Here is a 14,915-nt window from a genome sequence, read left to right as displayed (position 1 = left end):
GTACAAATGCATTCATTCTTAAGTTTGTAAAAATGTTCATCAACTCATTTTCATTAAATCTTATACAATTATGACAATGCTTAGTATTATCAGAATCTTAATTACATTTCTTTAGAGAGTCAGTATGTTATTTGACATAATAAAATCAGCTCTCAAGCCCTCTTGTGTTTTTCCTAAAGTAATAGAGTTTTTCAATTTACCTTTGATTTGTAAAAAGTTTAGGCTAATAAAAAAAAGGTCCAATGAGGAAATTATGAATAATTTATTAAATGTCTTTGATTAGCTTAGTCCTCATAACCTATCAATTGCTGTCTCTACATCTCTAGCTCATTTCCTTGGGAGGTAAAGCAATGCCATTAAAACTCCAGAAATAGAATCTACGTCAGAATGGTTGATTAATTTTTTGAAGTCCCTAGTCTTCACATGTTTAAGTCACTTTAACTCTTAATTGTCATAAATAAAACAGTGCAGGCAAAATTTAAGAGAATATTCCTGATCAGTTTTCCTCCTCTTGGAAGATGTTATTATGGCCTTACAGAATTTGGCAATATAATATTGATGAAGTAATAGGAAATCACTCATATTGGAAATGGTCCAAAATTGAAGCTTTCAAAAGATGGAGTGTTACCTAAGATGTGGCATTGTAGGCTTCAGAGAATTCCCAAGAATGATATTCTTCAATGTAAAATGGAAACTCCAATTTAAAATGTGTGTAGTATAGGAGCTCTGTTTAATTAATATTACAAATTAAATCTTTTTAATTATTATTTAAAATTTTAACTCAAACAGCAGGCCTACTTGGATTCAGGGATGGTAGTGGCAGCAGCAGTGTTTTTAAATCTTACTGAATCTTTTTCACCCCCCCCCAGTTAAAAAAAAACATTTGCAAGGAATGACCTTATTTAAATCTTGATTCAAACAAATTGTGAAAAAAATCTTTTTAAAAGACAATCAGGGAAATCTGAACAGTGACAGGCTCCTTAATGCTATCAAGAAATTATTGTTAATTTTTTCAATGGAAAAATTATATTGTTTTCATATTTTTAAAAAGTCCTTGCAGAGATACATACAGAAATAGTTACAGATGAAATAATATGTTATCTGTCATTTGCCTCAGAATAATCTAGAAGAGGTGAGAGTTAGTGCGGGTTTAGATGAAAAGAACTGGCAATGTATTTATAGTTGTTGAAAGTTCATTATGGATATATCAGTATAAAATGTGTATATGAATTATACTGGTAGTCTTTTGAATATATTTGAATGTATAATAAAGGAACAGGTTATATCAAAATAAATGCTGGCCTGGATCAATGACTAAAAATTAAAACAAAAAATGGTAGTTAAGAAGCAAACAGGAGAAATAACATAAAATGGATTGTGAAAACATATGCAATTAAGGCAACAGAAATCTTAAAGAAGAGAAAGAGTAACAAAGGACAGATGGGATAAATATAAAAGAAACAGATAGTAGATTTAAACCAACTATATTGATAAATTACGTTAAATGTAAATGGTCTAGAAACTCCAAATAAAAAGCAGAAATTGCCCAAGTGGATTAAAAAAAGCAAGACTTAACTATTTGCTGTCTGGGGGAGGGGACAGTAATTTAAATATAAAGACATATATGGGTTAGAAGTAAAGGGATAGAAACAGACATACCATGCAAACACTACTGATATGAAAACTGGAGTGGTTTTGTTAATATTACACAAAGAAGGCTGCAAACTGGCCAGTTCATCAAGAAGACATAAGAATCTTAAATGTATATTTCTGTAATAGTAGGGCTTCAAAAAATGCATAAAGCAAAAACTGAATCCACAATTAATTGGAGAGTTTTTCACTACTCTCTCTCAGTAATTGATAGAACAAATAGATAAAAATAGTAAAGACACAGAAGACTTGAACAATACTGTCAACCAACTGGACATTTACAGGACATTCCACCCAACAACAGCAGAATCCACAGTTTTTTCAAATGAATATGGAACATTACTAAGATCTACAGTATTCTGGGCTATAAGACAAGTCTGAAAAATATCCTGTAATTGAATTCATGCAAAGTACATTCTCTGACCACAATAAAATTAACTTAGAAATCAGTAAAAAAAAAAAAAAAAAAAAAAAAGGCTTTTGCAAAAATTCTCAAATATTTGGAAATTAAACAAGCACACTTACAAGTAATCCATGGTATAAAGAAGAAATCAAAAGATAAATTAGGAAATATTTTGAACCCAGTGAAAATATATAAAAAATGTTGTGTTGCAGCATAAAGCAATGCTCAAGACAAATGCATAGTTTAAAATAATTATATTAGAAAATAAAAGTCTAAAATCATCAATGATCTAAACTTCCAATTATGAAGCTAGAAAATGAATAACTAATAAAACCCAAAGTAGAAGAAAAGAAATAATACAGAGCAGAAATCAAGAAAATAGAAAATGGGAACTGAGTAAATAAAGTAAGTGAAATCGAAAGCTATTTTTTAAGAGGTCAGTAAAGTTGACTAAGTTATGCCTAGACTCATCAAGGGGGGAAAAAGAGACAGAAGACGTCATAACTCACCACTATTAGAATTAAGAGAGAGGACTTAGATGAAATGAACAAAATTTTTTTTTGAGGAAGATTAGCCCTGAGCTAACATCTGCTGCCAATCCTCTTTTTGCTGAGGAAGACTAACCCTGAGCTAACATCCGGGCCCATCTTCCTCTACTTTATATGTGGGGACGCCTGCCACAGCATGGCCTGACAAGCGGTGTATAGGTCCACACCTGGGATCCAAACCAGAGAACCCTGGGCCACTGAAGCAGACGTGTGAACCTAATGACTGCGCCACCAGGCTAGCCCCCAGCAAAATCTTTGAAGACACAAATTTCCAAAACTGACGCATAAAAAATAGAAAACCTAAGTCTTCTTATATCTATTTTTAAAATCAAGTTTATAATTAATAACCTCCCCAAAAAAGAGAACCCCAGACCCAGATGGCTTTATTGGTGAATAACAGATATTTAAGGAAGAAATAATACTAATCCTACATAAACTCTTTTAGAAAATAGCTGGGGGAGGTGGGAGGAACAACTTCCCAACTCATAAGGCTGATATCATCTTGGTACCAAAACCATACAAAAACTACAAGAAGGGAAAAATTACAGACCAACATCCCAATATTCCTTATATGTATAAACATAGAAATTCTCAAATTGAATCTAGCAATATAAAGGAATGCAAGGGTGATTTAACATTGGAAACCAATTGATATAATTCATCATATGTAAAGAATAAAGGATACCATCTCAATAAATGCAGAAAAAAGAATTTGACGAAGTTCGACATCCATTTATGATAAAAACTCTCAGAAGGCTAGGATTGGAGGGAAATGTCCTCAACCTTTTAAAGGACATTTGTGAAAAACCTACTACCAGCTTCATACTTAATGGTGAAAAACTGAATATTTCCCTCTAAGATTAGTAACAATGTAAACATGTCCAGTTTACCACTTCTGTGCAACATTTTACTGGAGGTCCTAGCCAGTGTAATAAGGCGAGACAAGGCATACAGGTTGGAAAGGAAGATGTACTCTATTTTCAGTTGACGTTATTTTTACATAAAAGCTACCAGAACAGGGGCCAGCCCCAGGGCCTGGTGGTTAAGTTTGGCACACCCTGCTTCAGTGGCCCAGGTCCAGTTCCTGGGTGCAGACCTACACTGCTCGTTGGCAGCCATGCTGTGGCAGTGACCCACACACAGAATAGAGGAAGATTGGCATGGATGTTAGCTCAGGGCAAATCTTCCTCAAGCAAAAAGAGGAAGATTGGCAACAAATGTTAGCTCATGGGGAATCCTCCTCAGCAAAAAAAAATAAAAAACAAAAAAAACTACTAGAACAAATAAGTGAAGTTATCAAGTAATGTCAATGTACAAAAATAGATTTTATTTATTAACAACTGGCAAATGAAATGGTTTTAAAGCAAGGCTAATTATACTAGCATCAAAACATGTAAATTCTTAAAGATAAATTTAACAAGAAATATCAAGATCACTACACTGAACATTACAAAATATTGCTGAATGAAATTGAAGAAGAACTAACTAGAGAAATATACCAGGCTCTTGAATTAGAAGACTCAATGTTGTTGAGATATCAGTCTTCTCCAAATTGATTTATACATTCAAATAATCCCAATTAAAATCCTAACAGGCTATTCTGTAAAAAATGGCAAGTTCATTCTAAGATTTATTTGGAGATGCAAAAGAACTGGAGTGGCCAAAGCATTTTTGAAAAAGGACAACAAGAGGATTTGGCTTAAATGATTTCAAAACTTACTATAGAGTTACAGTAATCAAGATAACATAGAATTGGTAGAACAGATGTATACATGAATGAAACAGAATAGAGTCCAGAAATAGATCCATACATGTATGGCCAATGGATTTTCCACAAAGATAGAAAGTTAATTCAGTGAGGAAAGGATAGTCTTTTCAACAAATAGTGCTAGAACAGTTGTCTGTCAGTATCAGGGGGAAATGGACCTCAATCCTTACCTCACACCATAAACAAAAAATAATTTAAAATGGATCATAGACCTAAATTTAAAAGCTAAAATCATAAAACTTGTATAAGAAGACATAGGAGGAAATCTTTGTGACTTCAGAGGAGGCAGATAATTTTTAGATAGGATTCAAAAAGCACAAACAAGAAAAGAAAAGAAAAAGATGATATATTGGAGTTCATCAAAATTAAAACAGTGTGATAAGACAGCACACCCACCAGAATAGCTAAAAGGAAAAGATGGACAATACTAAGTGTTGGTGAGGTTGTGAAGCATGCTGCTGGTGGGAGTGTAAATTGGTACAAACACTTTGGAAATCATTTTGGAAGTTTCTTATAAAGTTTATCGTAATTGTCTGTGCAATCCAGTAATTTAACTACTACATATTCACTCAAGTGAAATAAAACATGCCCAACAAAGGTTTATATGCTCTTGTTCATATCAGCCTTATTCGTAATTGACAAAACTGAAAACTACCCCAAATGTTACTTCAATAAGTGAATGGATAAACAGATTATGATACATCTGTACAGTTAAATACCACCCAGATATAATCAAAATGAATGACTGCTATGTCCAGTAACCTGGTAGAATTTCAAAACATTATGCTAGACAGAAGAATCTAGACACAAAACAATATGTACTATATAGTTGTCTTTATATGAAATTCTCGAAAAGCAAAACTAGTCTCTAGTGACCAAAGGCAGATAAGTTATTCACTAGGACTGGACATGAGGGAACTTTGTGGAGCTATGGAAATGCTCAGTATCTGCTTTGTGGTGATGGTGCTTACACGGGTCTATACATTCTCAAAACTCATTGATTTACACACTTAAAATGAGTTTATGTTATGTATGTTATACATCAATAGGCGATTGAATTCCTGGATTACTTGGCTTCTAAGAGTTGCCCTAACATACAAAACTGTATTTCTCTAGCTATTTTCAAAGGGCAGAATAATTCTACATTTAGTAAGCAGCATTTGGTGACACCATTAGCCACTGCAAGATTCTCCTGATACTGTTATTAAAAGCCAAATTCTGAAAAGCTTTATCAGTTTACCTTTGACAGTGAATCAGTAGTCAAACTGATATGTTTATCAAGTCTTCCAGCCACTCTTTACTTTTTTCAAATTAAACTTTTTACTTTTAAATAATTCTAGATTTACATATAGTTTTAAGAAATAATAGAAAGAGATCCCATGTACTCTTTGCCCAGTTTCCCTCAATGATAACATCTTGCATGTGACTATACCACAGTAGCACAACTTGGATACTGACATTGTTGCAGTCCACCGATCTTATTTAGCGACTTCCCCAGTTTGTGTTCTATCACACGTGTGTGTGCTGTCACATGTGTAGTTTGTATCCACCAGCACAGTCAAGATACAATGCCATCACCACAAGGATCCCTGATATTGCTCTGTTATAACCACACCCACTTTCCTCCTGCTCCCCTCCCCCCAAACCTCTCCACCCCTGTCCTCAACCGCTGACAGCCACTAATATCTTTTCCATTTCAATAATTTCATCATTTCAAGAATGCTTAATAAATGGATTGTACAGTGTGTAACCTTTGGGGATTGGCTTTTTTCTCAGCATAATTCCCTGGAGATTCATGGTGACATAACAATAGTTTGTTCCTTTTTACTGCTGACTAGTATTGCGTGGTACTGGATATACCATTGTTTGTTTAACTGTTCACCCATTGAAGGCCATCTGGGTTGTTCGCAGTTTTAACTTCTAGAAAGTTATTTTCAAATAGCTTGATTTCATCATTACATGACAAAACTTCTAACAACTAAATTATGTTTCCCCCCAAAATTTAAGCACTTTAGAGAATTCTCAAATTTTGCAATATTACCTCTTTGTATACTGTCTGAAGTACTTTCAGATCTTTTTCCTGAGTCTGTTTAACCATAAGGACGTTTGCTTGAGGAAGTTCTATCTTTTCAAGTACAGTGGAGTTTCACTTATGTAGCACCGAGGTCTATCTTGGGTTAGATTTGCTCACAACTGAGAACCTGACTTTTGATGGACATTTTATAGTTTGCAGGTAACGATAAATGCAGTCAGCATCCTGCGTAGCTTCTAATTAGAGTCCAGGGGAAAATGCATCCAGTAGCATTTAGGAGAAAGGGACAGAACACCATTTTATCGTGGAAAAGGGCTATTCCTCGGGCACCGCCCGTCAGTTACATATTCACCTTAAGAGCGCCTTACAATTTGTTGGGCAAAGGTTTGGTTCTTCATTCCCTTTGCAAGCAGACTGAGAGCTTTTGGTCTAATTTTTCAGCTTCAGAGGTTCCAGGCAAGATCAGACGAGTCAATTCTGAAATGTAAATTTGTCAGCAGTCTTTTTCTTAATTTTTAGTTCGTGAAATCTCATTCTCAGGAGCCCTTGTGAAACTGTATTATACATTCATCTACTGATTGGTTTTGTGATTTTTAAATCCTCTCTTCTGCCGTAGCTAAGATTTTGTCACTGTAAGCTTTCTCATACAGCAGTCAGCATCAGAAAGAAGGCTGTAAAAATTGCAGGAAAGCTGCTATTACTGAGGCAAGTGTTTAATGAATACACTAGATTTTAATTGTCTCTTGCTGGTTTGTCCAGTTACCTGTGGAACTAGGCAGATTCTGTGCACAGCTTTCTGCTCTCTGCCTGTGTCTCCAAAACAACCATTCAGCTATCTTTCCTTTTTCCGTTCAGCAAACAGTGGAGAAAGGGCCAGGAAACTCCTCTTTCTCTGCCATTTGTCTAAGACCTTGCCTCTGACTTGCCCACTCAGATCCAGTTTCCTCGGTGCCTGAGTTACTGAGGAGGTGCCACCCCCCAACGCCCTTCACTCCCTTTGCCTTTTAATGAGCCGGTTATTTATGCGGAATGGATTTTCAAAGAGAGCTCTCAGCGGTATTTACAACTTCTTCAAAGCTTTTTTTTTAAAAGCATCTTGCAGTTGATCAGTTTTTAAATACAGTTGTTTCAGACCCAATAGCCTATGGGAGTGGAGAGGCTGAAAAGAAAAACAAATCCGAGGCATTAAGAACCTGAGAGAGTATAACATGGGTGGCTGCTGCTGCCTGGAAAGACTCATCCTTTGTCCATCTTCACGATAGACCCAGAATCCCTCTCCTCCTGTCCCTTCTCCTGCTTGCGCCCTGGTCTCGGCCACTGTTGTCTTGCCCCTGGATTACTCCAGAAGCCTCCTGCCCGGCTCCCTGCTTCAGCCCTGGCCCCCGCACCCTCCCCACCACCGTGTTCTCCACAGAACAGCCACAGTGACCCTTTACAACTGGAAGCCAGACCACACTGCTCTTCCATTCACTCTGCAATGGCTTCCCACGTCACTGAGAATAAAAACCGCACCCTAGAAAGTGCTGCACCCTCTGAGCACCCTGACACACACCTCTCTGAGCTGCCCTCCCAACGCTGTCTCCCTCGCTCCCTCCACTGCAGCCTCAGTTCTGGCTGTTCTTGCAGAGGCGGAGCCGGCTTCCTTCTTTGGCTTTCCTACCTGCCTGGACAGCTGTCCCTTCAGAGACCTGCAGGGAGCACCCTCTTGCTTCTCTGCTCCCTCATCACCTGAGCATCGGGTGCTTAGTTGAGAGCCCTGTAAGGTAACAAACTATGCACCCAACTCCTGCACTACTCACTCTGCTTTAATTTTCTTTTTAGTATTTATATTACTATGTTGACATTTAATGTCTAAATATACACATTTAACGTTTTATATGGTTATCTGTTAGTTTTCTGTGTGCCCATCTAGAATGTAAGCTGCAGGAGAGCAGTGACCTTTTCTGTTAGTGCTGTGACACCATAGACTAGAACAGTGCCTGGAGCCTCGAGGTCCTGTAGTAAATATTTCTTGGGTAAATTAGTTAATTACCCAATCTGTATCACCTTTATTTTATCTTGCATTACCACAAGTGGCAGAATAAGCTAAGAGCAGAGGAATCAGGGAATACTAAAGCTATTTAATAAGCATTACATTAGTTTGGTAAATAAATTGGTTTTGACAGATTATTATTATTATTAATCTAACAGTTTCTGAGAATGAATGTTAAACTCTATCATTATGATTATGAAGTTGTCAGTTTTTCTTTGACATCCTGCAGTGTTGCCTTCCATAGCTTGAAGTATATTCAATCAGGCATTTACAAGATTAGAACTATTATATTTTTGTGATGAAATGAACCCTTTATTATTAAGTACCCTTAATCCTTAATAACTATCTTTGCCTTAAAATCCATTATGTCTATTATTGTGTAGTTTCACCAGTTTTCTTTTTGTTAATATTTGTTTGTTATATCTTTTTTCTTCATAAATATTGCAACTGTCTGCATCCATATGTTTATGTGTCTTCTCAAGAGCATATATGGTGTTTTTTCCCACCATTCTAACCAGCTGTCTCTTCAAGTCACAGCTTGTTTACATTTATGCACATTCACACTAGTTTTTTGTTCATAATTTCTTGTTTCATCTTTTTCTATTTTCTGAGCTCATGTTCATAGATATACGAATATGTAAGAAGAAATATACATATTCTGTATCCTTAGAAGCTTTTCTGCAAGAGTATTCGTAGTAGAGTCTCCCAAGCTTTATCTGAAAATTTACTTTATTTTTCTGTCACTCTTAAATCATGGTAACCTAGACAGAGAAATCTAGACTGACGCTTCTTTTGTCCCCGTACTTTCGAAGTATTATTCCAGGGTCTTCTGAACGGTCTGCCACCAGGGGTGTTCTTTCCTTTTGAAGTGGTCTTTGCCGTCTTTGGATGCTTTAAGCTCTGGTCCTTTTCTTTAGGATTCTGTAGTTTCACAGTGACATCCCTAGATGCAAATTTAATTTTATTTATCCTGCTAAGGAATAAATGTTCTTTCTAAATATGGAGAGTGTTGTTTTTCATCAGTTATGAAAAACTCCCAGACACTGTGTCTTCTAATATTGTCCCTCCTCAAGCTCTCCGGCTTCTGTCTTTCTGGCATTCCAGTGACGTGCCTGTTGACCTCTGCCCTCTCTGTCTCTTCCGTCATCTTTCTTAGTGTCATGTTCTGGGGAATTTTCTCAGATCCTTCCTCCAGTTCTCTAAGTTTCTTCACGAGGTCTAATCTGCTGATTAGCACATCTATGAAGGGTTTTTTTCTATGACTATATATATTTTTTTGATGTTATATTTGATTCTTTTTCAAATCTGAATATTTTTATAGTGTTTTATTTTTGCGTATTTTAGATATCTCATTTAAATCATTGAATCATGCTTAATTTTTTGCTTCTAGGTGATAGTTTGACAGTCTAAAGTTTTTGCAACTCTGATTCTATTTGTTGTTGTCTGCTGTTATCATCTACTGGCAATTGATCACAGTAGACTGTTTCCTTATGTGTTCTGTGTAATTGTAACGTAAGTTCATTTTCAGCACAGTTTTATCTGTGGCAGCCCTGTATAGCCTGAGTTAAGAGCTTGTCGTTCCAGAGATGTTTTTGCATTTGCTTCTGTTAGATACTGCAGGACTGTCACCAGCCTGCAGGCTGGCCCCGTAAAAGGGCACCTAGAGTGGTTGCCCTGTGCCCTGTACTTTAGTTGGGGGTCCGTGGGGTGGCTGTACATTCCTCCTCTTTTCCAAACGTTATTACAAATAAATTTAGAAATTTCTGTCTTCCTAGTATCCCAGGGGGCCCATGGAAGATAACGACAGTGAGGCCTCTTTTCATATGTAATGATCTTGGTTAACTCCACACTGGTTGAGTTGCCCTTCTACTAGGTTAACTGTCCTAGGACATATTTTTGTGTTAACGCCCCTAATTGGACATTCCTAGATTATTCATCGTACACTAAGAAACCTCAATCGGATATGATATTTGGCCTATGGATATAAATGCTCAAGATAGTTAAATATATATAGTTATATATATATGTGTGTATATATATTCACAAGACATACATACACACAAGCACATAACATATAGTGTTTCAACCTCAGTTTACACCAAAACAGACACGTTTTCTCATGTCTCTCTGCCAGTGGGTGGATTTTTCTTTGCATACACCTTATCGTCAGGTACACTATCCTTGTGAGTACATAAAAATCCAGTCTCCTACAAGACTATATGAACTGGCCCTTAAGTACTTCTCTGGCCTCATTTGCTACCACTGCATTTCTCTTACTTCCATGCATCAATCGACTTAGTCTTCTTTCTGTTTCTCAAATACGTCAAGATTGAGAAACCCTGCTGTTTTGCAGCAACAGAATATCGCTGTTCCCTCTCAAAGAATGTCCTTCCACTGTTGTCGCATAGATCTAGCCCCTTTTTGTCATTCAGACCTTACTTCTTGGCTGCCGGAGCCAAGATAGAGGAGTATGCACGGGAGCCATGCCCCTGGCAAATTGTGGATGACTGTGGGGGGGGGGGGCTTTACGATAGGTACTATAGGTGGTGGTATCTTTCAAGCAATCAAAGGCTTTCGCAATTCTCCAGTGGGAGTAAACCACAGACTGCACACGAGTTTGACAGCTGCTAAAACCAGGGCTCCGCAGCTGGGAGGGAGCTTTGCAGTTTGGGGAGCTTTCCATGATTGACTCCAGTATGGTTCAGGTCAGAGGGAAGGAAGACCCCCTGTAACTCCATCACAAGTGGTGCCTTAACAGGAGCCATCCTGGCCAGGAGAAATGGACCAGTGGCCATGGTCGGGTCAGCCGCGATGGGTGGCATTCTCCTAGCTTTAACTGAAGGAGCTGGTATCTTGTTGACAAGATTTGCCTCTGCACAATTTCCCAGTGGTCCTCAATTTGCTGAAAACCCCTCCCAGTTGCCTTCAGCCCAATTACCGTCCTCACCTTTTGGAGACTACCAACAATATCAATAGGACTTCTTTCCCAGGACTTCTTCAACAGAATGAGCTGCAGTTCAAGAAAGGATTTCAGAAGATAGAGTTACAGTCTGTTTTTAAAACCATAGGTGGGACAGCTGTCGCCCAACAGGATATGAAGGGACATTTAGCACATTTTTCTATTTAAAGGAACATGGAAGGGGGGTGTTAAGAGATAATACATTTATTTATTCACACTTGGATTGCATTTGTAAGCAAAGTAAGTGTCTTATATCTTTAAAGGAAATATAATAAGTGCTTAGGAGATACAGGACCACAGGGCAGACAACAGGGAAAGATGCATGTCATTCCTTGAGGACCTCACTGCCTGAATTTGCATGTTCTGTTAGTCAGACAACAAAAACTCCTGGAACTTGCGCTTTCTTTTAAGATAAGTTGCAGAGTTCTACTTTTCATCCTCACACACTTTAAATAATGCTTTGAAATAATAATAATAATGCTTTAAATGAGTGCTTTGAAAATGGCACGTTTTGTAGTTAGACTCCCCCCTCACTCAAGGGAGATCGTGTATGAGAAGAACTGTGCCGAGTCCACATGGATCCTCCCTTAGTGCATACTTTCTGGATTGACAGCTAGGGCGGAACACGCACTCTTCACTTTGGAAGTAAAATACCCTGTGTCTTGGTTTTAAGGATGTCAGATACAAGACTCTCTGTACCTTTGAGGCCACTGTGTCTTCGTTCTTCACCATCGGAGCCGTCAGCAGACACAACTTCCTTCCGGTAGACCCATGTCTACATGAGAAGAATTCACAGAGGGTGGGGGAGCACTGGAGGTTTGATGTTTACTGGGTGCTTGAATAAAATGTTTAAAAAAAAAAAACACAATCGTACTTCTCTGCAAGACCTGGCTACATAGGGCTCAGCGTAAAAGGAACGTGCAAGGCCTCTTATTAAAAGTTTCAGGAAGTGACAGCAGAGCATTAAACCATGTGTCAGCTCTTCTAAGTGTGGGGTTCTGTGCAGTCATACGTGTCACATCCTCATGAAGCCGGCTCTCCTTTCCCTGACTAGCTAGTCAAATGCCTGATTCCACTTAATTTTTCTCTGTCTTATCACTCTGGAATTTTTTTCTTCATGTCAACTACCACTACCTGAAATTATTTATTTGCTTCCTTATTTACTAGCTATCTTCAACTGCTAGAATATAAACTGCAGACAGAAACTTCTGTATTGTTCACTGCTCTAGCACCTAGAATGGTACCTGGCTCAAAAAATATTTTGTTTCAATGGGTAAATAATTTAGTCCATTATTTCCAGTGTTACAAATAGCAACCTATTTTAAGGCCAAAGATATGTCAGAATAACTTAACACTATCCCTAGAGCCAGAAAATCTCAAACAACATATGTATTTAATAGATTTAAAAGTAAACCCCAAATCAGAGTTTTAAAAGATTAGCTTGGAAGTAAGAAAAATATTCTTCCCATTCAGATGCTTAAAGATGGATTCTGGGACCAAAAGAAAAAAAAGACCTTAAATGTTTATAGTTTTGTTCATTCTATTACAAAATGATATTTGGTGATGTTTATTAGAAAAAATATATTAGCGTAATCTAGGTTTCCAAGAATTTATGAAGACAGATTTTGCTTATTTTTTTGAATACCAATTTTATTTTATTCTCAGTGTTCAAGTAAAGCTCAAACTATCATATGGACTTAAGCAGGTTTTATTACCTTGAAAAAGTCAGTGATATTGATATTTATCATTAACATATTCTCTTGCCACTGGGTTTCACATACCCTTGATCCAAGGACAGGCCATCCACTATGGTCAGATAACTTAGTGCTAAGTCTCATAAAGAAATGCATTTGAATTCATTTCAGTGTGGTTTCCCTATACTTCTATTTTTTACAACTTCATCAAAAAGTACTTTAAAGTATTTTTTATGAATGTGTAAATTCTCTGGCCTAAAATTACTTTAAATCATTTCTGATTTGTTGTTTGATTAATCTAAATTTTTAACTAAGCTTTTGTTAACTGATAGCACTTGAGAAATAGATTAATAACAGCGGCAATGCTACAGATTAAAAATGTGGCAGTCCATTGCCCGCTCTATTTCTTATTGCATTTTCTTTTCAAATTTACGATGTAAAGCTTACATCAGTTTTAAAATGCTGCTCTAGCTGTTTAGAATTTAACAATGATGTAACAGGCCAAGTATAGGGGCTTTAATGAAGTACTTGCTATTATACCTATGACAGCTCTTATACCTGTGACAGTTAATATTGCCTCAGGCCTGTGAAATGCAAAGCCATCTTCTGATCATGATCTTGGAGTTTTATCTGTGTATCTGTGTAACCTAGTACTTACCATTTTTTTAAATTGTTTATTTTTTTTTTAATTGAACATCCATTGCTTTGATACATTCATTGTTACCTCTTTGAATTAACAGGCTTTAACAATAAAGAATTTTCTTTCTGTTTGTTACTCAGCTCTTTATATTTCCTAAAGGTGTAGTTTTGTTGGAATAACCTATCAATGGGTCTTCTGGCTAGTTGTGTTCAATGAATAAATGATAGAATGTTCTAGTTGTAAGTGCCCTTAAAGATGATTGGGTCTAATGGCTGTGCACCTCTCCAGCCATTCTTCCACCACACCTTGTCCTGGCAGACATTACTAATTGATTACCGTCTCCTTTCCTAATGGGTTTCCAAGCAGCCTGAGAATCTTCCTCAACACAATATTGATTTTGTACAAACTAGTAAGTCCTAGATTCTTGTCCTGTCCTCTCATTATACAGATGAGGAAACCAAATCCCAGACATTTTAAATGATTTGCTAAAGCTTACAAGACCAATTAATTAATGGCTGAGCTGGGACAAGAAAATAAGTCAGCTGACTCCCAATTAAATCCTCTTGCTCCCAGCTCTGGTACCTTTGGTGAATTTTTCTGCTCTAGTAATCTTTTTATTCAGCTGCCTTTTAAATAATCTTAAAATGGACTATTACCAATTTTGAATCTTATCTTTGTGCCAGGGGAAATTAGGCTAGGCCACAAAGTTGGCCCTCTCAAGTAGATTGTCATCATCTCTGGGGGAGCTTCTCTGTTTGTTTCTGACTCTGCTACCCACGGCAGCCCCACTTCTTCCAAGCCTGCCCCCCTTGGAAATAGCCCTGCGAAATCTTACTCAGCATACTTTGCATTCCAATTTATACCATTCCCAGAAGAGATTTTAGCCACGAATATTTCTTCTGTTTACAAATTTCATTCAAAGCATGTCAGTACCAACTACCTTTCTGCAAAAATGCCAAGGATTTGAAGATGGATGCCTGGGTAGGGAAGCTCAATGGCAGTTTTAGAGTTGCCCTGATTTTTGTCATGTCCTAAGAAGATTGGAATAGGTCCAACTAAATATTACAATAAATACTGTGTATAAGTTTTCTCAGCAAGGATCTGTTTTTCATGGAACCACAGAAAAAGCTGGGCATCAATCTTCATTATGTATTTTGTATGTATCAGCTGCTCCACTGCAGATTGGGAA

At 37.2% G+C, this 14,915-nt stretch overlaps 1 protein-coding gene and 1 pseudogene across 10 annotated transcripts in view; both read left to right on the top strand.

Moving 5' to 3' along the window:
• The window catches only part of LOC138920481 (proton myo-inositol cotransporter-like), a 165,277-nt gene that overhangs the window by 106,905 nt on the left and 43,457 nt on the right, over window positions 1–14,915 (top strand). The gene's annotated exons all lie outside the window — the stretch shown is intronic.
• Window positions 10,224–13,821, top strand: LOC111773957 (mitochondrial import inner membrane translocase subunit Tim17-A pseudogene; annotated as a pseudogene).

This window comes from Equus caballus, chromosome 23 (assembly GCF_041296265.1).
Source record: "Equus caballus isolate H_3958 breed thoroughbred chromosome 23, TB-T2T, whole genome shotgun sequence".
NCBI classification, from domain to species: Eukaryota; Metazoa; Chordata; class Mammalia; order Perissodactyla; family Equidae; genus Equus; species Equus caballus.
The sequence above is the reverse complement of the archived record's forward strand: the minus strand, read 5'-3'. Positions and strand labels throughout refer to the sequence as shown.